Source organism: Triturus cristatus, chromosome 4_1 (genome assembly GCF_964204655.1).
Source record: "Triturus cristatus chromosome 4_1, aTriCri1.1, whole genome shotgun sequence".
Lineage (NCBI taxonomy): Eukaryota > Metazoa > Chordata > Amphibia > Caudata > Salamandridae > Triturus > Triturus cristatus.
This window is the reverse complement of record NC_140585.1, coordinates 1,171,984,194-1,172,008,718: the sequence shown is the minus strand read 5'-3', so window position 1 is coordinate 1,172,008,718 and position 24,525 is coordinate 1,171,984,194. Positions and strand designations below refer to the sequence as shown.

Sequence of the window (24,525 nt, the reverse complement as noted above, 5' to 3'; positions counted from 1 at the left end):
GAAGCGAGGCGCTGCAGAGTGCGGTGCCCACAAGTCATGGTGGAAGCAGCGGCTCGGTCGTGGCATTGAACGCCATCGTCAGTAAGACCAGGACTGCGGTGCATAGTGCGACGATGCCCTCTGCGGTGCCTTCAGATCACGGAGCTGGCAGCAGCGTCGGGGACGGCATTGTGTTGCTTCAGCAGTGGCATCGGGGACGGCGTTGTGTTGCTTTTTCCTCTGTGGCATCTGAAACACCTAGTTCAAGAATCTGGTACCCAGGTGAGCTTGAAGTATTTGTTGTTCCTGATACTTTTGATACAGGGGGCAAGCTCTACCGCAAGCCTTTGGAGACACTCCGATAGAAATTGCAGAAAGTTCAGTCCAGTCTTTTCTCTGCCCAAGACAGAAGTAGCTACTGGAGGCCAACGCAGCAAAGTCTCTCCTCACAGCTTCTCCAGCACTTCTTCTTGGCAGGTTCCTTGATCAAAAAGAGTTTTAAAATCCTGGGGTCTGTACCCCAATATTTATACCACATTTCCCTTTGAAGTTCTGTGGTGTTGGCACAAACAAATGATAGAGATCAGGGTGTATATAATATTCCCACTACCACGGATAGAGTTATCTCACAGTTACACGCACATGCATACATCATACGCTAGGGCCCATTTCACTAACATACGCTCAAATACTCTACCAGCAATAAACCTGTGGAAAGAAAACACTCCTAAACACCCTGCATCTATATCGAGGCCGATAAGACCTGGTTTTTATGACTGTCCCTAAGCATAGTCTATACAATATATACAACAATAATCAATAACGCAAACCCAATAATTGACAAAAATGAATATCCAACACCATGTTTAAAATTATATTGCTTTATCTAAAATTAGTCAAAGAAATTCAATCAGAGTAAATCATTTCTCATAGTTACCTATTCTAGCTAAATGTCAGAACGGGTCAGGACAAGTCTCTCGGTAAATGTCTCTCAAGACGAAGTCCCGTCAGCATCAATCCTCAGCAACGCAAATTCATCACGCAGCAAAGGCAAAATGGCAAGTGGCAAATGAGTGGGGAGAACCCTCTCTAAGCTAACAGTTTTTATAATAAATTGAACAAAGGAAAGATACATTGGAACATAGGAAAAATCATAATGTCCGCCGGACTTGCTGAGCAGAACGAGAAGGAAAGGATGTAACATTGCAACATTTGTGAACCTCCGCTCAGGAAAAATACACATAGCGAAGACTACGGAACAGGAACCAAGAAAATAAAACATGTATCACATTAATCCGGCTTCTCCTCGGCTATCGAGCCACAGTTCAGAGTTTCCCTCTAAGGCTCCTTTGTTTTTCAAAGCTGCCAAGGACACTTTCACTTCTCTTGGAGAACTCCCAAAAACTGCTGCTGTCCTCATGGAAAGTTTCTCGACAAGGACCATGGTCAGTTAACTTCAAAACCATTTCCAGCAGGGGTCTCCCTCGTCTCAGTTTTCACATATTCACTCGTGGCCAGGCTCACAAAATCAGCCATCATGGACTAGGCCTCCATAGGCCACAATAGACCATCTCAATTAAAAGAGACAAAAACAACGTTACTACAGCATAGTGATTAAACAGTGTTAACCCCACTAATACCCTTATGTGTATGCATTTATCTAGCACTTGCAACATAGAAAAGCATTAATTCAAAAAGCGTTTTGTGCTCAAAAATAAACAGCACATAGCAACGTTTAAACATGAAAACGCATTTAACACACGCGTTATTATTAGTCAGCACATTTAAGCACATTCACATGTAATTCTTTCTTGTTAAAACAAACGGATTGATTAATATAAACGCACTTGCACAAGACAAATAATTAATTATTAATTATTATTACTTTAGTACAACGAATAGACATGCTAGAGCTTCAAAAGCCCCAGAATCTTCAAACTGAAAACTCTGCTCCAGCACAAACATAATCCAGTTCTGTCCTGCTCTGCCAGGTTCACTACAGGAGATGGAGACAGCATTGTGGAAGGCAGACACAGTCCATTCAGGTGCATGTGGCAACTCCTCCCATCACTCTAGATGCAGGACCGGCCCATCAGCCGGGCTATTTGTCATCCAGAAAATGCAGGACACACCTCAGCCCCCTTTTGTCCCTGTCTAGTGTGAATGTACAAACCAGCCCCTGTCAGTCTAAAACCCAGACACCTAATACACAAACAGGCAGAGGCACATGGATGGTTAGACAAGGAAATATCCACTTTCTAAAAAGGGGTATTTCCAAACACACAATATAAAAATCATCTTTACTAAAAGATGCATTTTTAAATCCTGAGTTCTGTCTTACCAAGCTCCACTTTTCGATCAACTTCCCCTTGCAAACTACATTTGTAAAAATGTTACAAAGCAGCTCTTAGGCTATCCTTTGGGAGAGATCGCCTTTTAGCAGTGAAAACGAAAAGCACAGTATTTCACCATCAGGACATGCAACAAACACCAGCACATGTCCTACCTCTCCCTCACACTGCACTCTGCCCACAGGGGTACCTTGGGCCTACCTCAAGGGTCTCTTATACGTTGAGAAAAGGGAAGGTTAAGGCCTGGCAAGTGGGTGCACTTGCCAGGTCGACTTGCCAGGTCGACATGACAGTAGAAACTGCACGCAGACACTGCAGTGGCAGGTATGAGAACCCTTTGAAAGGCTGCTTGTGTGGGTGGCACAATCAGTGCTGCAGGCCGACTAGCAGCATTTGGTTTACCTCTGGGCACATACAGTACACTGTACTAGGGACTTAGTAGTAAATCAAATAAGCCAATCATGGAAACACCAATCCATAAACACAATTTACAGTAGGAGCACTTGCACTTTAGTACTGATCAGCAGTATTAAAGTGCGCAGAAACACTAAACCATCAAAAACAATATCCAGAGTACCGCTAAAACGAGGAGATCAGAATCAAAAAGACAGGGGAAACACACCAAAAGATGCCAGGTCTACCAGGGAGGCTAAGATGGATGCTGTATAATGTTTTTGACGGCCTTCCTTGCAACATTATAAGAAAATATTTGTGAAATGCACATTCACCACAAAGGGTATATAAGCGCTGAATAAAAGATGTTTATTGTTACCCAACTAAATGGCACTCCTTATTTCACCTTCCGAAAGATGAAAGGCTGAGACGACCGATGAGTGGGAAAGAGCAATCAGGCCTTACTGGAAGAACATGTGTTAAGCCTTTCAGAGTATAAAAATGAACAATAAGAAATTGACACGACTCAAGTAAAATCCAACACCAATTTATTAAACTAGGGTATTTTTGTTTCTTAATTTAGACACCAGAATGTATGGAATAGCATTCATGAAACCGGAGTTATAGATTTTTGAAGCAATAGTAAATCAGTGCCAGTTAATAGAAAATATAACGTTGCGGTCAGTGGCAAAATCCACTAGTGACAATTTGTCACTTGCAGTTCCAGTTACGCAGAACCCTTCCAGGGTAAAGGTAAATGGGGCCCGTGGACCAGTCCACTACAGTCTGATCAATATTTCTTAGCCCATGGAGTCCAGGTGCATAGTTGTCCTCGGTGTCCCTGGTGCTGAATGGGAGCTGCAGGGATGCTGATTTTATCCCTGTTAGACCTGGTACCATTGGCGTGAGTCTCCCTTCCATTTTTTCTGATTGCCTCCCCTGTTTTTGATCTGTTTGCTGGTTTTAGATGCTTTGGGCACTGTGCCACTGCTATTCAGTGCCACAGTGGAAGTGCTCCCTATGTTAAATTGATGTAATGATTAGTGACTCCATGATTGGGTTATTTGATTTACTTGTCAGACCCTAGTACAGTGCACCATGTGTGCCCAGGGCTTGTAAATCAAATGCTGCTGGTGGGCTTGCAGCAATGGTTGTGCCACCCACGGAAGCAGCCTGTAAAGTGTGTCTCAGGCCTGTCATTGCAGAGCCTGAGTGCAGTCTAGTACTGCCATGTCGACTTGGTAAGTGCACCCACTTACCAGTCTCTAAACATTCCCTTTTCGTCATGTCAGAAACCCCTAAGGTAGGCCCAAGGGCAGGGTGTATTGTAAGTATAAGGTAGGACATGCCCTGGTGTGTGTGACATGCCCTGATAGTGAATGACAGCCATTTTCGTTTTTCACTATTGCAAGGCTACCATAGGCCAGAATGGACAGTTTGATGATAACATCTTATAATCCTAAATGACCCAGGGAATATGGTAGAAATTCGAGTTTAGTATGCCTGAACTCAGAATGATAAAATACATCTTTTAGTAAAGTTGGTTATAACATTCTGTGTTTGAAAATACCACTTTTAGAAAGTAGGTATTTTCCTACCTAACCATCCATCCTGCCTCTGCTAGCTTGTGTATTGTGTGTCTGGTTTTGTGAGTGACAGGGGCTGGGGGTTTCCAGGAGGCAGGGTGAGTCCGACTTGCAACGTAGACCCGACGCCGGCTGCCGTGCCACATCGACGCCAGCGAACGACATCGTAAGCCTGCCATAGCCGTGAGCGTTGCTCTGACTTGCGACGTAGGCACGAGGCCTGCTGCTGTGCCGCATCGACTCCGAAGCCGACATCATCGCAGAGCCGATCGTCGACGTGGGTGGTTAAGAATTCATCAACATCGTGACATCGTACGGAACCGTGGTTTCGGCGCCATTGTGACGTCACCTCCTCTCCGGTCAGGAACCGACGCCTTTCCTGCCTGCGCAAGCATCCAGGTCCCGACGCCAACGACACTGCACCTCCCCGATGCCGTAAACGATCTTTATTTTTGCTTTTCCAAGGTACTGTTCTTTGTAGGTCTGTTTTGACTCCGGGACCGACGCCGCTCACCTTGCAGTCGGCACCGTACATTGAGATTTCTTTGACCTTGACGTCGTGATAACTCCAGTTGGGGTTATCTGTTGCTAAAGACTGCTTTTAAGTGAATAACCTATTTTTGAACCATTTCTACCATCTTTAAATATTATTACAGTATTGTGGATTATTGACGTTTATGGTCTTGTGATAAATCTATATAAAGAATTCCCTTTTTTTATAATACAACCGGTGTGGTGTCCATCTGTAGTGTTTTCACTGTATTACTTTTTGTGTTCACAAATGCTTAACACACTGCCTCTGAGATAAGCCTGTCTGCTCGTGCCAAGCTACCAAGGGGGTGAGCGGGGTTATCCAGTAGTGTGATTCCCTTTCCCTGACTTAGAAGCAAGGGTCCCTGTTTGGTCAAAGGTACCTACCTTTGCCAACTAGAGACCCCCAGTTTCATCAATTCCTTACACAGGGCTGTAAGAAACAGAAAGCAAAAACACAACAGATACACATCTCCTGACGTCGGATGAAAGTTGCATGATGTTCCCTGTAGATGCAGCGTCGAGTGTGGTAAGTTGCCGGAATGGTGACCAAGAAGCCTTGGCAGGGGTGAACACAAGAAAAGGTACTAGAACTTCAATGGGCCCTGAAAGTGAGGTAGTGGCCTGAAACTTTGTGGGATGCAAGACTACACTCCCATAATGTGCTGCACCACCTGGGTTTGAGCAATCCAAGGGAGGGCCCGATGGCCAGCGATTCCTCGAATCCAGTGAATGTTTTTACCTGCAGTTTGCAGGGGACTAGTGCCACTAGTCCAGGGGAGTCTGAGGGTGCTTTTGACTTCCATAGGAGTTTCCCCACTTCAGGAGTGGCGAGTTTTAGCCAAGGATGAGGGTCATTCACTCAGTTCCAAGTCTGGTGCCACAGGGACAAAATATCCCTCTTTTGCTTTGGTGCTGTGGCCAAAGTCCTGTTGTCAGCGACACAGGTCTCCACTTGGTCCTTGCTTGATCCAAGTTGTTCAGATCAGAGGTTCTGGTGTCAGGGGGTCCCTTAAATCCTAGATTTAGGGGCAATGTGGGAGTGGGAGTTAGTAGCCAATGGGCAGCTAGTCCCTGCAACTAGTCTTCCCCTCAGGTAACAACATCCGGGGGTGTAGGTCACCTTTTATGCCCAGACCCCTCTCTTCTCTCATTCCTATAGATGGTAGAAATCAAATTGTGGTGTACAGACTGGGCTGCTCACCTGGAGGTATGCCTAGCCTTCTGGTGGTGTACACCTCCCTGTATAGCTAATTTCCTGCCTGCCTGGGTGCGAATGTGCCTGGAGCAGGACTGTTTACTCAACTGGGAGTCAGCACCGATGCATATTAGAAGCAGTGCAGCCTTTGACACTCACCGCTTTGATGTGCCATTTCACTAGCCTGCTAGGGAGGAGGGAGGTGTGATCTCCTTTCTGCCCAAACCTGTGTTCCTGACTTCTGGGAGTGATCACACCACCTGGCAGGAGGTCAGAATCCATTCTTGGCTGCAGCAGGCGTAATAAAGTGTGAGCAGGCCAGCCATAGCACAGAGAAGCTAGGGCAATCCGGTTGGCAACCTCTAAGATAGCCACCTGGGTGCATGCCACATCACCCAGGGCACGAAATTCATGTTAGGGATGAGAAGGCACATTTCCTGATACCAAACATGACATATTTCAGCGGTACCATAATGGAGCTTCCAACCTTGAGACTACCCGGGTGGTAGCCCATGGTAGCCTATGGATTGCTTACATTTATAGTAGTTTCCAATGGGGATCACCACTATATAGACAAGTAGGCTTGTACTTATATGTCTTCATCTTTAATATACTGCGCCCTGCCTCCTGGATTGGGAAGGCCTACCTTAAGGGTGCCTGACATACATTAAAGATAGTGAATTTGACTGTGCCACACATGTTGAGGGCACAGTTGAATTTGAGCAGTTTGCACTGTTTCTGCAGTTTGCAATGACAAACCTGCTGTCATTAGTATGCTTGGGTCACCCAGAGTGGCACCAAATAATGCTGAAGCCCGGGGGACCCCTTTACAATCTATACCCTGGGTTCCCCTGGTACCATATACTTGGGACTTATAAAGGGGTAAAATCCTTGTCAGTTGGGATTGCCAGTTCACACATAACCAGCATCTAGTTGTTCAAATGGGGTCACAAAGTGGGGGAATCTTCAAAGAGCTCTGTTTTCTTACAAGAAGAATGGAAAAAGCCTAAAGAAGACGTAACGTTTTCCATAGTTTTCTTTGGTCTTTTTTTGCCAGAGATTCTGTGGCAGCCCAGTTTTCTGCCCTGTTACGTGATATTGAGCCAGTCTTGGCTTGGATATTATTACCTGTGGTTCTGCAGAGAATAATCCTAGCAATGGCTCTGTTGATGCTTTTTTTCTGTAATCTTTGCTGTTTCTTTGTATTTGGTGAGCTTGGAAGACTGATGTGAAGCAAACCATATTCCACAGTAGGGCCACTTTTAGCAGCAGCGTTCCTTCCTGGTTGAATTTTGTTAGTTTATCTTATTTGTTTGGTGCTTTGCATACCGGTATCTTAGATTTACTGTAGTTGATAGCTATGTGATTGATATTGTGGAGTACCACAGCAGTCTGCAATTAAAGCAAGATCCTCTGTGTTCTTTCAGAAAGCACTCAATTACCTTAATGTAAAAGGCTGGATATAATTGTTTTCTCTTATTTTAGAGACATCATTAAATATCAGATCATCTATTTATATACTGAAAATAATGGAGCAAATAGACATACTTGTTTTACTCTGTTGGTTAGTTGGGGAATGGGGCAAAAGAAAGTGGAGGAAACGTGTTCAAAGCAATGCAGAGTTTAACAAGAATCATATGTCGAGAGTTGATTAAGAGGAAGGCTCATTTAACGATGTCTAAGTCTGTGGGAAGCCTACTGGGTTGGTAGAATCAACTTCTTGCTGCTAATTCAGGGCCTGATTCACAAAAGTAATCTGAGACTAAATCCTAACTTTACGACTTTCGGTATTCACAAAGGGCATTTAGGAGTAGTTATGTTAGGAATCCTAACTTTGTTAGGAGTAGTAAAGTTAGGAATCCTAACTTTTTTAGGAGTAGTACAGTTAGGAATCCTAACTTTTTTAGGAGTAGTAAAGTTAGGAATCCTAACTTTACTACTCCTAAATGCCCTTTGTGAATACCGAAAGTCGTAAAGTTAGGATTTTGCCTCAGATTACTTTTGTGAATCGGGCTCTCCGTCTTGGAGAGTGCACCTTTAGTGAAGGTTTTGTCATCAGTCGTATGGGTCTCTATGAGCTGGGTGGTCATTTGTTTGCCCTTTCTTCATACCTTAAATAAAGATGATTACAAAGTTTAGTTAGGAGTGCGAACCCTTGAGGAAGCCCACTTAGTTGATGAAAAGGAAATGCAGAATCTGGATCTATCAGTCTTTGAGCTGTTTTGAAGAGGTGGTTTGCTATGAGATTCGGGCCAGGTACTTTTTCTTTCGCTGTGTTTGCTTTTGCAATTTCATCAGTTGTGAACCAGTTTGTAATGGTGTTTGTCTGATGCTGCCCTGCAAAAGACTTGCATGTTAGGCAAAAGGTCTACACAGCTTTGAAGGCAGTCTCCTCATGTTCTATCCTCGAGTGTTTGGAGGATAGCAATATAATGCTTGAGACTAGACTTCTTTCAGACACAATATGAAACTTAATAGGATTTTGCTTACACTTGATGTACTGGTTATCTTCGAATATCTTTGCAATGTGCTTGAACCTTCTTTTCAGTTACAGTTCTCAAGCTAAAACACTGTTCATTACAAAGCTTTCATGAGTTACCTTTGACATGCTCACTGACTACTTCCCCTTCTCTCTTCACCTTTAGGAAGCGAAGAACAACTTGAGCAGGTACGAATCTCTTCTGATTTGAATTCCAGACACAAAAAACCTTTAGGAAACATGGCAATTAACACAGAGTGCTGAGCCAATAGATTGTTATTTTTGCATCACTCTTCACCTCTGTTGATGACGCTAAACTGAGCTATCAAGCAAAATCGCAGCTATCTTTAACTAGAGTTTTCCTTAACACTAGACTACTATTGCTTGTACGCCATCCAGAGCTACAGGTATAATGCATGTCAATATACTACCATTGAATGTATCCTTCATTTCTTCTGCTTGGATTTACTTACTTACATGGCTGTAAAAGTTTGTGTATTCTGTGGTGCTTTGTTTTATTTATAAGGACGGTTCATCCAACCTTTGTTTCTAAACTACGTTTGAGAGAGCTGGAAACAAATGTCAGTGGTAGTTTACATAGGAGAGTTAATTTGCATAATATCAATCAATATCACACTTTCTATACCAATACGTTTGTCTTAATGAACGCTGCAAAACTTCTACTGTGCTCAGTTCATCTTAGTGTTTCTTGGCAAACATGTCTCCTCCGTCCAGATTAGAGAGTAAACCAGGTTAATTGCGTAGCCTAACTCACCAAAAATTCTTCAGCAAATATTTGCAATATCTGTAAATGACAAAGACAACTACTATACATCCTAAGCATATGCTGTAAAAACAGCTCAGAATGTTTTACAAGAAATAGTAAAAATAAGAACCAGGAAGACAAAAAGATACTTAAGGCCTGATTTAGATCTTTGCGGACCGGTTACTCCGTCACCATGGTGATGGATATCCCATCCGCAGAAATATAAATCCCATTATATCCTGTGGGATTTGTATTTCAGCGGATGGGATATCTGTCACCATTGTGATAGAGTAGCCCATCCACCAAGATCTAAATCAGGCACTTAAATTTCAAAGGTCTTTAAATATCACTTCCAGAATTGGGACATGAGCTCTTGTTGATGGCCTGTTTTTCCTGAAACATCTACCTGGGTCCTCCTCTTAATTTTTTATGTCTCTACAAAATGACTGACTGATATATCATACATGCCAACATTTTGGAAGCGAATAGTTGGAGATTTTTGAAAAATTTCAGGAGAATATATTTCTCCCACTGACTTCTATTTCAGCCTACATCGGGTCTAATATAATTTGTGGGACTTGCAAGTGTGCTGCTGCAGGATCAGATCTCAGAAATTCAAATATGTTTTTTCCATACCTGTCAGGAGCAAGCAGAATTCGCTATGTCGGGCAGAGAAAGCGTGACAAAAATGCTGTGCACTTGCTTGCAGCAGTAGGTTGCTGGCAGTGCATAATCCGAGTCACACAAGACCAGTACCTGCCATCTGAAGCCCGCCAGGCAATCGGGTTTTTGAAAGCAGGAATCAGGAGGCGGGAGACTAGCCTTGAAATCGGTAGTCTCCCATTTGATCTGGGAGGGTTGGCGTGTATGCTATACTGTCTGCACGGTCATAATGTTTTTGCTATTTTTAGAGCTGAGACAATTTAAATATGGTTCATCGCACCCATTTTGGAACCCAATAGAAGTCCCCCGCATAGAACTGATTTTAATACCAAGTACCAATGATAGGAAAATTTGGAGGTAGCACATGCAAAACAGGCTAAAATTATTAGCACGTTATGCTTCTTTTCCCTGCAAATTGGTAAAACTGGAGTCATTACAACCAATTTGACTACTAATGTCTAAATGAGACTGTAACAAATTGGAGTATTAGTTGAAGGTTGTGAGAACCCTACCACAGATATTAATCACAATCCTTGTCAAGGTGAACCACAAAAGTCACTAAATAAAGCAGTGCTTAACCCTCTGGTAGCTTGGCACAAAAGCTAAACTTAGAGGCAATGAATAAAGTATTTATGCAGTACCTAAAAACGAATAAAGTAAAAACACAATGCAAGAAAATTCCTAAACCAATTTAGAAGAGTATATTTTAACAAATAAAATGACACTAAAACAACAAAAATCCAATAAGTAGAACCGGGATTATGAATTTTTAAAGTTTAAGGTTCAATAGTAGCACTAAAAAGTGCTTAAGTCAACTGTGGTTATCTGGTTGCACTTGACTGGGACAACCTCAATAGAGCACAGGTCAGATACAGCAACCAGGTTCATCCCGGTGAAAAGTTTTACCTTCGGGCTTAGGGGTAGATTTATGAACTTGTCACACATTGCAGCTCTGCGTGGCACATCACCTTGCTGCGCTGCACTTGGTCTCAGGAAACGGGCAGGAATGCACCATATTTAATTCAATGCGGCACATTTCAGCATTTTCCCTGTGCTGGAGACCTTTTCTCAACACAGCGCCCACCCTTGCACCATGGTGCATAGGTGCCTCCGTTACATGCACAATTATTTTTTGTGCAGCGAGGGACACCTTCCTGCACAAAAACAATTCGGAGAGGCATATTCCTCTTTCTGTGTGTGCTGCAGAATGGAAGTAACGATGAGAAATAAAGATATTTCTCCTCTTTACGCCTCCCCTAGGAAGGCGTATCTTTTTGGAGCACTCTGGGGAATGCACAATACTCCATGGGAGTTGAGTGGGAACACACAACACCCATGGAACAACTTCCCAGGGCAGAGTAAGACAATGCATCGATTTGCCCTGCATTGCTTTACTCCAGATTTAGGGAGTCATTCAGGGCCATGCAAAGTGGCCTTGCATGGGTTCATCAATCTCACTTAAGGCTTGTGTCGCACATCTACCACATAGCGTGATGCAAACCCGACACAAACTGGGTCATAAATAGTCCCCTAAGTCTCTGAAATGGAAGTCGAAAATCCTCAGCAGGGCATGGCAACAGGCTGTGTCAGAAGAGGGCTCCAAGTCTTCGGATAGCTGCTGAACCATGTCTCTGTGAAACTTAGCTTTTGGTGGGAAAACTCTGAACGAGAGGAATTAGAATTTTGTTACCAGAGAATGTTCCTCGCCAGCCACATACTTATCACGCCTTTGCCCAGTGATGATTTCTATCTTTGGACTTAGTCACTTTATTGGAGCTTCGGTTCTTCCAGCTGGGCAAGACTATAGGATCCCGAACACCTTCTCTGCGAAGTCCCACTGGATCAGATTTGCTGCTGCAGAGAGGAGCGTAGAGGGAGTAACCTGAATCTTTGGCCCAGCGGCATCGCACCTTCACCAGTTTTGGCTTGGTAGTTTGTTCCCAGTTACCCATCGGTTCTCAAAGCAAAAAGCTGGAAAAAATGTTTTAAGTCCCATGTTTCAGGAATACATAGGAGGAGTTCACTTTCACCCCAACCAAGGGTTCAGGTCCTTGGGGAAAGCTCTTGGGGTTCAAGACTCACTCTAGCAGAGGTCAGCAGCAGGATCCAGAGCAGGTCCAAGTGGAATTGGTCAGCTGGGTAGTTGCTGGAAACGTCTCTGGAAGCTTGTTGTGTCCCAGTAGCTCAAACAGTAGGTGAGCAAATTAACCCTTCAAGTCCCTTTTGGGAGCCTGGATTCAAGGCAAGCAGGTCCAATTCTTCCTTGAGGTTCTTCAGCCAGCAGGGTGCCCTTCTTCTAATTCTTCACGGATCCAAGAGTGTTCTGAGAGAGGTAGTGGGGATGCCACTTTTATGCATAGTGTTCATCTGTTCTTTGGGAAAGTTCTTGTTTAATAGGGTAAACGTTCCTGGGGGATCCTTTTGCAGTACTTCCTGTGCTTTTTACTGTAAGCTATCCAACATTGCCCTTCTGTGCCTAAATCTGATATGGAGGAACCCTTCTTCCCCAGGTGTGGCTATGATCATGGGCAAACCCTCCTTTGTGGTCACTCCAAACCAATTCTGGGCAGCTCCCCCCTCCCACTTGGTTTGGAGGCAAGCTGAATAGGTCGACAAAGAGAGGCAGGCCTAGGTGTGAGCTACATCTGCCAGTGACAGGGTAGGCACCCTTTGAAGCTCAGAAAGGGGTTAGACATAATCCCAGGCCATCCTCCTCAAAGAAAGCAAACACCTCTCCACACACAAGCCTTTTGTCCATTGTGTGGGAGCAATCTACATCTCGCCACAGGGGAGCCGTTCACCAGTCAGATGACCCTGGAAACTGGCAGAAAGGCACATTTGGCTTAGGCAGCAAAATGACAACTTTTTAAAGGTGTAATTTTTTTAAAATAGTAAAATAAGATCCAACTTTGTCACTTAGAGGCCGATTCCGATCTCACTAGGAAGGTCTCCAGACGGTTTCCGGAGTGAGCACATCTGATTCGGAGCCTATGTTTCCGACCGAGTCATCCCCCTTTCCGAACAATCAAGTACGATGCAAAGATCTTGTTCGCCTTGACCGAATCGTTTCCGAACCCGATCCTGTCAGTCCGACTCGTTCGCAGCCGAATAGTACCGTGCAATGGACCCGGCTTCCGAACGAGCAACTATGATGCACAATTCGGACAGCCATATCGACTCGGTCTCAGTGAGATGAAACGGCTGTGGGAATCAGACTTCGGGGGGCCATAGCAGGCCCCACTTCACTCTGGGCCCTCTAAATCGGATGCGGGGGAGTGCCCATGGGTTTCCCCGATCCAAGCATGCACAGTGTGGCGGGCACCATGAGGTGTCCGCCACAGAGTGTACACCTCCCCCCCTCTTTTTGCTATGGGAGCCTGTGTACGCGTTCAGTATACAGGCTCCCATAGAGTTCAATGGGAGTCAGAGCAAACCGAGTCCGTCAGCATATGGATGCAGCGTACTTGTCCAGTCGGACTCTCACAGCATGATTCGCTAGGCAAGCCCTCCAGATCTGCTTCGTATGGAGGGCTTTCCTAGCAAGATCGGAATTGGCCCCAAAGTTGGATTTTAAATGACCATTAAAATAAGTATTTGAACCTTTTTCTAGCTGCTCCCACACCATATTCCAGAATTATGAGTTGTAATAATGAAACCTAGTTTTTCCCTATGGGAGAGAGAGACTTATGACAGTGAAAACAACTTTGAAGGTTTTTCACTGTCAAGACACGCAAAACCTTAAAATTACATGTCTTACTTCTTAAATACCAAGCACCCCATCATATCGAGCCTACCTCGAGGTGTCTCATAAGTATTAAAAAGAAAGGTTTCGGCCTGGCAAAATATGTATTTGCAAGGTCGAAATTGCTGTCAAAATTTGCCTACCTAGGCTGCAATGGCAGACCTGTAGACATGTTGACAGCACTACTTTAAAGGGTGGCACAGTGAGTGCTATAGCCAACTACTGGCATTTAAATTACTTGCCCTGGCTACATGTTTTACTGTGTACTAGGGCCTCACAATTAAATGTGCCAATTCGGTATATACTAATTTAATAATGTTTAAAAGGAATCAATCAATCAAAGGAGAATTGTAAGCGATCTACTCACCCATGAGGGTCTCAAGGCACTTGGGGGAGGGGGGGGGGTGTGTCCGCAGATCAGTTTAGCCGAAGAGCCAGGCCTTGAGGGTCTTCCTGAAGGTGTTCAGGGAAGTGGCGCAGCTGATGTCTGCCGGTAGCTCGTTCCAGGTCTTGGCTGCAATGTGAGAGAAGGGTCTTCCACCTGCTCTGGCTCTGTGGTTCCGCGGGGTTTCGGCCAGTGCAAGTTTGGAAGATTGGAGGTTTCTTTTGGGTACGTGGAAGTTGATTCTGTCGTTGAGGTATTTGGGTCCGTTGTTGTGTAGGCATTTGTAGGCGTGAGTGAGGATTTTGAAAGTGACTCTTTTCTCCACGGGGAGCCAGAAGAGACTTCATAGGTGTTGACTGATGTCTTTGTGTCGGGGGATGCCGAGGACGAGTCTGGCAGCGGTGTTCTGTATTGTCTGGAGTTTGCGGGGGTAGGGACTTGTTGCCGGCGTAGAGTGCGCTTCCATAGTCCAGTCTGCTGGTGATGAGTGCGTGGGTGACTGTCTTCCTTGACTCAGGGGGGATCCACTTGAAGGTCTTGCGGAGGATGTGGAAGCAACTGGAGGTGACGGCGTTGACCTGTCAGTTCATGGTGAGTGATGAGTCGAGTACGATGCCGAGGTTCTTGGCATGGTCTGAGGGGGTAGGTGGGCTTCCAAGGGCGGTCGGCCACCAGGTGCTGTCCCATGCAGAAGGGATGGTACAGAGGACAAGGACTTCTGTCTTCTCGGCGTTGAGCTTCAGGCAGCTGTTGGTCGTACAGACTGCGACGTCTTGCATTCCTTTCTGGAAGTTGAGTTTGGCAGTGGTGGGGTCTTTGGTGAGGGAGAGGATGTGCTTAGTGTCATCGGCGTAGGATACGATGGATACGTTGTTGAGGCCGTGTTGGCTGCGAGGGGGGCCATGTAGATGTTGAAGAGGGTGGGGCTCAGGGATGAACCCTGTGGGGCTCGGCAGGTGATTTTCGTTGGGTCGGAGAGGAAGGGTGGGAGTCTGATCCTATGGCTTCTTCCGTTGAGGAATGATCGGATCCAGTCCAGGGCTGTTCCTTGTATGCCTGCGTCTTGTAGTCTGGCGACTAGTGTGCGGTGGGAGACGGTGTAGAAGGCCGCTGATAGGTCGAGTAGGATGAGGGCTGCGGAGTGGCCTTGGTCCAGGAGGGTGTGGATGGCTGTGGCGGCGAGGTGGGCGGTTTCTGTGCTGTGGTTGCTTTGGAATCCGGATTGGGACGGGTCGAGGACGGCGTTCTCTTCAATGAATCATGTCAGTTTCCTGTTGACTGTTTTCTCTGCAACTTTGGCTGCGAAGGGGAGGCGCGAGATGGGCCGATAGTTCATGAGGTCGGTGGGGTCAGCTGTGAGCTTCTTGAGCAGAGGTCTGACTTCTGTGCGCTTCCAGTCGTCTGGGAAGATGCCTGTTTTGAAGGTTGTGTTGATGGTGCGTTGTAGTTCGGGTGTGATGGCGGCCACAGCTCTGTGGTAGATATGAGGGGGCAGGAGTCGGTGGGGGCCCCAGAGTGGATGCTTTTAATGGTCGAGGCGGTGTCTTCGGCCGTGATCGGTGTCCAGTTGGAGATGGTGGGCTGGCTGGTGTTTCTGGGGGGCGGGGGGCAGTCTGTGGCGCCTCGTGGATGGTCGATGAAGTTGTCGTAGAGGTTTTTGATCTTGAGGTGGAAATAGGTTCCAAGCTTGTCGCAGAGGTCTTGGGATGGGGTGATGTCTGTGGCTTCGCTGCGTGGGTTGGTGAATTATTGAATGACACTGAAAAGTTCCATGGAGTTGGTGGAGTTGGCCAGGATTTTGTTGTGGATGAAGTTCCTCTTAGTGGCTCTGATCTGGTTGTGGTAGTCCGTCATGGCGTTCATGTAGGTGGTTGGTTTTCGGTTGTCTTGGTGTTTCTCCAGTTCTTCTCCAGGCGTCTGCAGGTGCGTCTGGCTTCTTGGAGAGCGGTGGTGAACCAGGTGGTTTTCCTGGGGCGTTGTCTGTCGGGGCTGCATAGCGGGGCGAGCTCGTCTGCGCAGTCGGAGATCCAGGTGTGGAGTTCTCTGGCTGCTTCATTTGCGTCGGGTACCCAGGAGTGGTTGTCTCGGGTGAGGGTGGAGTTAAGTTGCTCGTCGGTAACCTTGCTCCAGTTCCTTCGTGGTGGGCATGGGGCTGATTTGGGTGCCTTGAGTTTGCTAATGGTGAAGTGTACGCAGTGGTGGTCGGTCCATGGCGGCTGCGTTGTGTAGCTGAATTGGATGCCGTTTCCTGCCGCGAAGATGGGGTCAAGGGTGTGTCCTGATCTGTGGGTCGCTGTGTTGATGAGTTGTTCAATTCTGATGCTGGCGAGGTTGTCACGAAGGATAGTGGAGTTGGGGTCGCTGGGATTGTCGAGGTGGAAGTTCAGGTCGCCAATGAGTATGTAGTTTGTTGAGGCGATGGCGTGGGGTGCGATGAAGTCGGTGATGGTGGTGGAAAAGGGTGTTCGGGGGCCGGGGTGTCTGTAGACGAGGGTTTCTCGGAGTGTGGCTTGGGGGGTGGTCTGGATCTGGAAGTGCAGGTGTTTGGCAGAGGGTAAGGTTTCGCTGGAGGTGGTGAGGCGGAGGGTGCTCTTGTGGGCAGTGGCGAGGCCCCCTCCTGGGTGGTGGGGCGGTCTTTCCTCTGGATCTTATATCCATCTGGGAGGTGGTGCTGATGTCGAGGTGGAGGATGCGTTGGTCCAGGTCGCTGTGAAGAAGGCGATGTCGGGCGAGAGAGAGTCGAGTAGGTTCCAGATTTCCATGGCATGTTTGTGTATGGAGCGTACGTTGAGGAGGATGCATTTTAGGGTGTCGCCGCTGCTGGCGTCGGCAGTGTTGGAGGCCGGGGTGGCGGTGAAGGTCTGGCGGCAGTGGAGGCAGGAGAACTGGCCGTGGGTCGTGTTCAGCGAGACCTTTTGGCATTCTCTAAGTCTTCCAGGGTTAAGTGCGATGAGGGTGGTGGTGTCGTAGCGATGGGTAGTGGGAGGTTCAGGGTTCCTGGCGCTGGTCGCGGTTGGGTCGGGGATGGGCGTAGACGAAGCCTTCGGCGTGCCAGCGGTGCTTCCGCTGCACGACTGCCATTAAGTAGGGGAGGTGGGAGGGAGGACAGGCGGGGGAATTCCGGGGGGGGGGGTAGGGGCTGCAGGGGCAGCAGCGGCGAAAGGCGAAAGGAACAGGCAGGCACGAGAAAATAAAAACAGTGGTGGAATTAGAGCAAGATACAGATGGGCACAATAACAGTGGCACAACAGGGAAAAATTAGGAAAAAAAAGTCGGAGAAAGGTTACATTAGTTGCAGGCAGTCTGGTCCCAGTTGGAGCAGGCAGCAGGAGCGGACAGCATCCTCGATCCTCACAAGGAGGAGGTCAGGGTCTGGAGGCAAGAGACGGCACAGCAGAGCTGCGGGGAGAGAGTGGACCTAGACCAAGGGTCGGAGGTCTTACTCCGACCCTCGGAGTAAGGAAGAACACAAGAACTTTACTACTGGTTAGCAAGAGTAAAGTGCACTGAGTCCTGTGGCCAACAACAACAGTTCAGCTACAGAAGGTAAAAATCTGGGGCAATGCTACACAAAACATGGTTATTTTTAACAGAGACCATATAAAGTTTTAATTAGACTTTGCAAAATCTGATGTCTTCTACTTTTTTTTAACTATTTGATTTTATGACTTCAACTCCTAAAGGGTTTGCTGAACCTCTACCAACATGTTTGCCCAATGAATTACTTTCCATTCATTTCCTTAGTCATCCCTTTCCTTATTTACCAAACCACTCACTCATATTTCAGATGAGATTTCTCATTTCTCATGCATTGCTCTGCAACTCCCATTCTAAATACTCACAATTTAGTCATCTCCATTGCAAAGATTTTCAGGCATACAACAGAAATCCCTTCCTGTCAAATATTTGACCCCAGTGATCTCCCATTTTAGCAACCAAATACCCACCCTGTCCACCTGTAACTCCTGGAGTTCTATAGTGTATCAGCAAGGAGAGGCTTCTATGCAATCATTTTCCCCCAGATGTCTCTATTTTCTCTGACTGGAAACTCCTCACCTTGATTTGTGCATTTTTCCAGCAGTAGATGTCTTTTTTTCAATTCTTACCTCAATGGTATCTCCTTCTTCTCACACTAGAGGCCATTGTCCCATTTGGAAGTCGAAAGCTATCCATTAATATTACAGTCAGTCCTGTCCCCAACAAATTTTCTAATGACTGTGCCAGTTCCTCTCTTAGAACTTGACGCTGAAGCATGCACCACCCAAAGAAACATCCCACTCCAACTTGAATAGTTTTCTGGAAATACCATAAGTAGAGATGACTTCCTTGTGCAGAGATATGCGAAGGAAAAATTGATCAGAATGCAGATTGCAAAGACTAATTTCTCCAATCATTCCACATTCCTAATAGAACTATTTGAAATACTGCACTACTCATGCATCTCGGAATTACTGTAACCCGTGGTATTAGTAATTTCAGGTGCTGGATTACTGATTACTTTGTTTTCACATTACTTAGAACGAGTGCCTAAATTTCACTGATTCTTCTCCAGGTGTGAAAAGTTCAGAAATCCGATGCCAGAAGAAGATTCTCCTGAACAGGAAAAGAATCTGAAGAGCTTCTACCAGCACTATCCCAACCTGAAGAGGACATTGTTAAGGGCCAGAGGTAAAATTATAGTCTTTTTGTGTGGAAAGGCACATACGAATCAGTAATGATGTCTCTCTTGTTTACAAAACAGAGACTTGATGGCCCACCTGCCTATCTTAATGATACCCTTACTGGTGTCAGATATTCCTCATTTTAATCTTTAACAATTACTGAACCTATGATCATCAGCTCTGTCATGTTACAATTGACTTGTTTTCACATTTGTTTGACAGACAAAGGCAGGTCTGACTTTGAAAGACCATGACTATTATTAGCATGAGGATGCCAAGATAGACGGCACTCTTAATTAAGATAACCCAGAAGTCAAACAATGACTGTGAATCTCATGGGAAAAAACACCAAATTCTGTGGGACTGAAACAGAGTGGTCCCCTATCCAATACATAGGATCTCTAGACAGTGATTGTGTTTTAACCCTAATGAAGTTTGGAGACACATGAAAAGATAGTTCCCTTGATGCCTTTTAGATTTCACAGCTATCAGAACAGCACCTTATTATTGAGGGTATCAAAGGATGTTGAAAGGTTCAAATAAAAACAATGAAATACAGCAGATATTGATAGACTGGGGAACAAATCTACCACACAGATTAAGGCCGAATCTGCTTCATGGCCATCTCCTAAGATAGACAGGCCAGTTGTGAAGTAATAACCTTCTTACTTGGTGAAGATCTCCTTCAGTACTTTGTGACAAAAAATGTAAAGTTGGATATAGGATCATAGAAGACAAGTGCATGACCATCAGGACACAATAACTTCTCTTCATGAGTGGGCACACTAATGCAAGTTTGTCACCAACTTCTAGTCATAGCCTCCAGCAAACATCAGCAATTGTTCAGAAGTATTCTAAAGGAACATTGAGGTTTTGGTACCAAGTCAATTCCATCCTCAATATAGGAGTAATGTGTGTGAGGATAGAGAATAATCTATATTTCTCTGAGGCATGATTTGCATCTGTGTGCAGATAGACCATTGATTTGGGTTAGGCTACATGACTCACATACGAATGTCACCTTATCAACAGAGCGATAAACTCCATATCTCCACAGTCTGACAAACCCTCATGTACCAAATGATCACCGGCTGATCCAAAGACTGTTCCCTTTCTAAGCAATCATCAGATGGATGTCTAGAGCTGAAAACCTCATGCTTGCATCCCTTGATAGGTACCATATTTGGAGCAGTGTCTTGGCCCACACTCTAGTTAGGTTGGCATCACTTGACCTTTTATGGGAAGGTGGGTTCTCTAAAGTCACAGCTTATAGCTGTTGGGTAGATTAAAAAGTACTTCTTGAGCTGGACTTTGTATAAACTGAGTCAACCAACTAAACTCTATTTTGTCATCAGTCCTTATGTTAATATATCCTAGAATACTGGGGTCCAATGTATGTCCAGAAAATGCAAATGTTCAGAATAACCACATAAAAACATTTACATATGATGAATCTCAGTGGAATATATTTACAAATCACCTGCCATGGATCTGGCCCTTCTGAACCTATGCTGGACACCTCTTCCCGAGAACATCATGCCCAACACTGGTCTCAGAGGGCTGCATCAATGTTTGATGTTCATAACAACCATGTGAAATTAATTTAAAATGGTAAATAGGACATTTTTAAATTGTCAGTATTTATCTCATCCTGTGCTCTTGTGTCTCTGTTGGGCGTCCATGCTTTAGAACAATAGTGCAGGTGAAACCGTAAAAAAGAACTAGGGTCTTGCTTCCAGGCAGTTTACATACAAGAGTGGAATCCATAGATTCGTTCTAAGACATGGCACAATTATTAGTTACAAGCTCATTTGGCCTCTCCTTAGAACTAGTCTAGGTTATACACAAAAGGTCACAATGAAGCTGCATTGATTTTCCCTTGTAGAGATCCACTAGCGGTTCTCTATTACAGGCATTTAACTAGGCGCTCCTCATGTAGGGTGACCCTGACAGATTGGCTTCACATACCAAACAATGTCTTTGTATGATTGCTTGACCTTCCTTAACTCAGAGTCAGAAGTGGGCTTTTCCATCTAGCCAGGGACATAGTTGTGCACCTTAATAAACAACTGAAGAGGCACTGCAGTCATGGTTTAGGCTCCCAGGAAGCTATATATGCAGCCTGTATAAAATCTTCTTTTCAGGTAAGGTATATCTGACTCTTTAAAAAGCCCTCCATTGTACGAGACAATATTAAAACCCTATGCAAATATTTCCCTTTTGTGGAAATGCATGCATCTTGTAAGGAATATCTAGTATATATAGAAAATGTGTTAGTTTATGTCATGTTACTATATGTTATTTGTAGAGCCCAAAAATCACCCACGAGGGTGTCCAGGCACTTGAGAGGGTATCCAGGCGCCATATGATAGCACATCTAACTCCTCTATATGTACCAGTATAAAAGGATATATTTAATCTACTCTTATGAGCCTACAATTACAGTGTCTACTTTATGATCCTTCAAAGGTACAACTATCGAAAAAAGGATGTCAAAGAACAATGAATGTGGGGATGTAACTAGAAATTTTTTTTTATGATGAAAGCGAAAGGAAAAACATAGATTAGGATTGCATCATATTACATAATATATGTGCTAACATATTTCTTTTTTTATACCAGAAACCTTTGTAGCAGAACTGGGTAAGTTAACCTACTAGTGATTATTGTACAAATTTCTGTGTGTTAATTGTGTTTCATTTACGGACTGTATTTTTGTCTCTTGCTTTCAGAATGGAGAAAAGCACAGAGATTTACTGGTGAGTTAATATATACTCTATGCACAGTGCAGCTATTGGAGCATCCATACTGTGAGGTACCGAGGGCCCTACCTCATCTCATATGACATACATTCAGCAATGTGCAGCCTACCTATCATAGTATTCCTGTGAGGAAAGCAAATGGTATCGACCTAACTTATTATATTAGACATTGTCAGCATTATGCAGCATATCAAAGCACATATGTAGTGAGAAGATGGGACATTTTTTTCTTCTGCTGATATCATATAGCTCAATAATGTGAATGTCACCGAACATGAGTACGAACTGTCTGATCTCAGATTGTTGTACACTGTCAGCAGTGTTCAGCATACTGTCAGTAGCGTTCATCATAACAGAGCACCTCTGCAGTGAAAACATTGGGTGTCTGCCTGATAACTATTTTTCACACTGCCTCCCAGTTTGTAGAAATAATTTTTTTAAAGTACAATAAATTAAAAAATAAAAACTTACTTACCTAATCTAGTCCTCTACGGTCCCGCTGTTCGGTAGCAAGGGTACATTGCCGGAATAAACTCGAAAATGGACAATCTAATCAATCTAATAACTAGAGCGCAATCCACATTCTCCGCAGAGGTACCCGCATGCGCACGCAGCCCAATATTAGACAAGCTAAGCTTTTTACCAAACTTGCTGGAACAGATACCCCGCCTTAACAAACGCTTTGTCAGTCAGCCCATGGACAAAAACCATGCCGGCCCAACTTTAAAAGAGCAGCTTTTAACAGCAGCACCAACCAACGGTCGGGAATTAACAACACACGCCAGTCATCTTTCACAGAAAGGGTCGATCAAACAGATGCAGAGCAAACGGTGAAGCCGAAGTTCGCTCCGGGGCAACCAAAATCATTGTTGCAATCTAGAGGACAAAAAAAGAGAGAAAGAAAAGCAAGAAATACTAACTAATAAGACACTAATGCTACGGCCTGTGACAACACCCAAGCTGAAATGGAAACATATAAGTCGACAAACAGAGTGAGCTTGCTTACACAAGACATCAAAATGCATACTGGCAAAGAAGGAAATAAAGAAATGGCCCATCCAGACGCCTTCAGGCTCACATTACTCACCAACCTATCAACCATTGCTTCTAGTTCAAAAAAGCTACATTGGTTAGGAATGTAAAAACACTTTTAGCAATAGCGGAAGATCTAACTAGCCCAGACCACATTTCGGGCTCTCAGCAGCACAAAATAAAAGAGAACAACTGTTCAGGACTTCCAGAGACTTCCATAATTAATGCAGCCCTCCAGAAAGCGGGTGAAGAGGACCGACAACTGCAACCCCAATTAAGATTCCACATTATAAACCAGACAAACTCTCTTTCAAGGGACTGCACTGCCAAGGAACACTTAAGAGATGCACCAAAGTCCAACTGCACTAAGCAGCAGATAATTTGGACTCCGGAATACGAATCACAAGGAAGACATGATATCTTAAACAGAAGTAACATACTAAGACTCATGGCGGAAATCCGAGATCTAACTCGGATAAGCACAGCCGACTTATTGGCAGTCCAGTTCCTCACCCCAGGCCAAAAAGATGCCAAAGAACAAACACTAATCACATGGCAGTCGGTGGAGGCAGCACAGTTAATATTAAATAGTTCCTAACAATTTGCAGCTTGGGGTATAAAATTATCTACACCAACAATTCCTTGTTACCCTTTGCCACTGACGGAACCCCAACCTCATCAAGCAAAACAAGACTAATAATCCACAGGCAAACAAACAAGTCTATTCAATACTACAGAATGCTAAGTGAAGCAGCAGGGCAGACGTGATTCTCGACAGATCAATTACAGACTGGCAAGCAGTAACCAAGTCAAGCTTTAACCAATGGAACTGGCTTCCAGGTTCCCTCGCTAACATGAAGATGTTTTGACAACAACAGCCAAAAGTAGTAATACGCATGAAAATGTGGTCCATACACTATCCAGGAATATAGCCGGTGCAAAAAAGCTTCTTGAAGGATGTCTTCCCCTTCAAGAGTGGGCCACCTGTGACATAATTGTAATGCAAGAGACATGGGCATTGGAAGACCTTCCCATAGTGGGTTTACTCACTACTCAATGGCGGCAGAAAGAGGTAATCACTATGGCCAAGCAAAGGGTGGCCTGGCAGTTTACGTTGCGTTAGCCCTAAAATTCACATCAGAGCAGCTGACTTCTCCAGATCCTAGTATTCAACATATCAAACTCTCGTATTACCATCAGGGAATCAGCACAACAGTAATACTGATTAATTATTATACACAGCCAACGGTCCCAAAAAAAAGTAACAACACTGCTCTTCTAATTAAAACAATTTCATATTTACGTTGTGCAGAACCAGCATGGAATATTGTCCTGACCGGAGACTAATGCGAACCTACTTCATACTCCTGACGAAGACCAAATCTTGACAGCCGATAATACTTTTTGGAGCATAAAACAACAGTCTTTGAACAAGCAGACATGCACAGATCTCACCGGCCAACAGCTAGTAACAGCCTTAGAATTTCAGGGAATGCGGGTGATTAACGGAAGATTTGAAGTAGACAACCTACCTAAATACATGTATCACGGCCCACGGTCTCAATCAACACTTGACTATACTATCATAACGCTCCCATTAATGCCGCAACTTGCTCATTTTCATATAGGGTACACCACATTAAGCGATCATTCAATACAACAAATTGTTTTTAATCTGATGCTGCCAAGATTACAAACATCGACAGTACAGGAAGGCAATTTGAACACAACAAACTCAAAGCGCCTAAACTGGTTAAACGGAACGACTCAGCAGCAATTTGTTACAATGAAAGAGCATCTTGCAGAGTCTGTACTAGCGAACACCGACTTCGTAAAAGCATGGTCTTATTTTCTTGCACGTCTTCCAACTGTAAGGACAAAACCACATCACAAGGCACTATGTTCTAACCCATACACCGGACTTTCAAGTGATGTACAAAAATTAAGAAAGGGTATAAAAAGATATGCTAGGAAATTACCCAAAAACAACAGCACTG

General features: G+C 44.7%; 1 pseudogene across 1 annotated transcript in view; it reads left to right on the top strand.

The window, feature by feature from the left end:
• Positions 1-24,525, top strand: part of LOC146856281 (E3 ubiquitin-protein ligase TRIM39-like) — a 61,668-nt pseudogene that overhangs the window by 21,566 nt on the left and 15,577 nt on the right. Inside the window, exons 4-7 of the transcript XR_014981457.1 lie at positions 8,684-8,706; positions 18,626-18,741; positions 21,357-21,377; positions 21,467-21,493. The product of XR_014981457.1 is annotated as an E3 ubiquitin-protein ligase TRIM39-like (transcript). The remainder of the gene's footprint in view (positions 1-8,683; positions 8,707-18,625; positions 18,742-21,356; positions 21,378-21,466; positions 21,494-24,525) is intronic.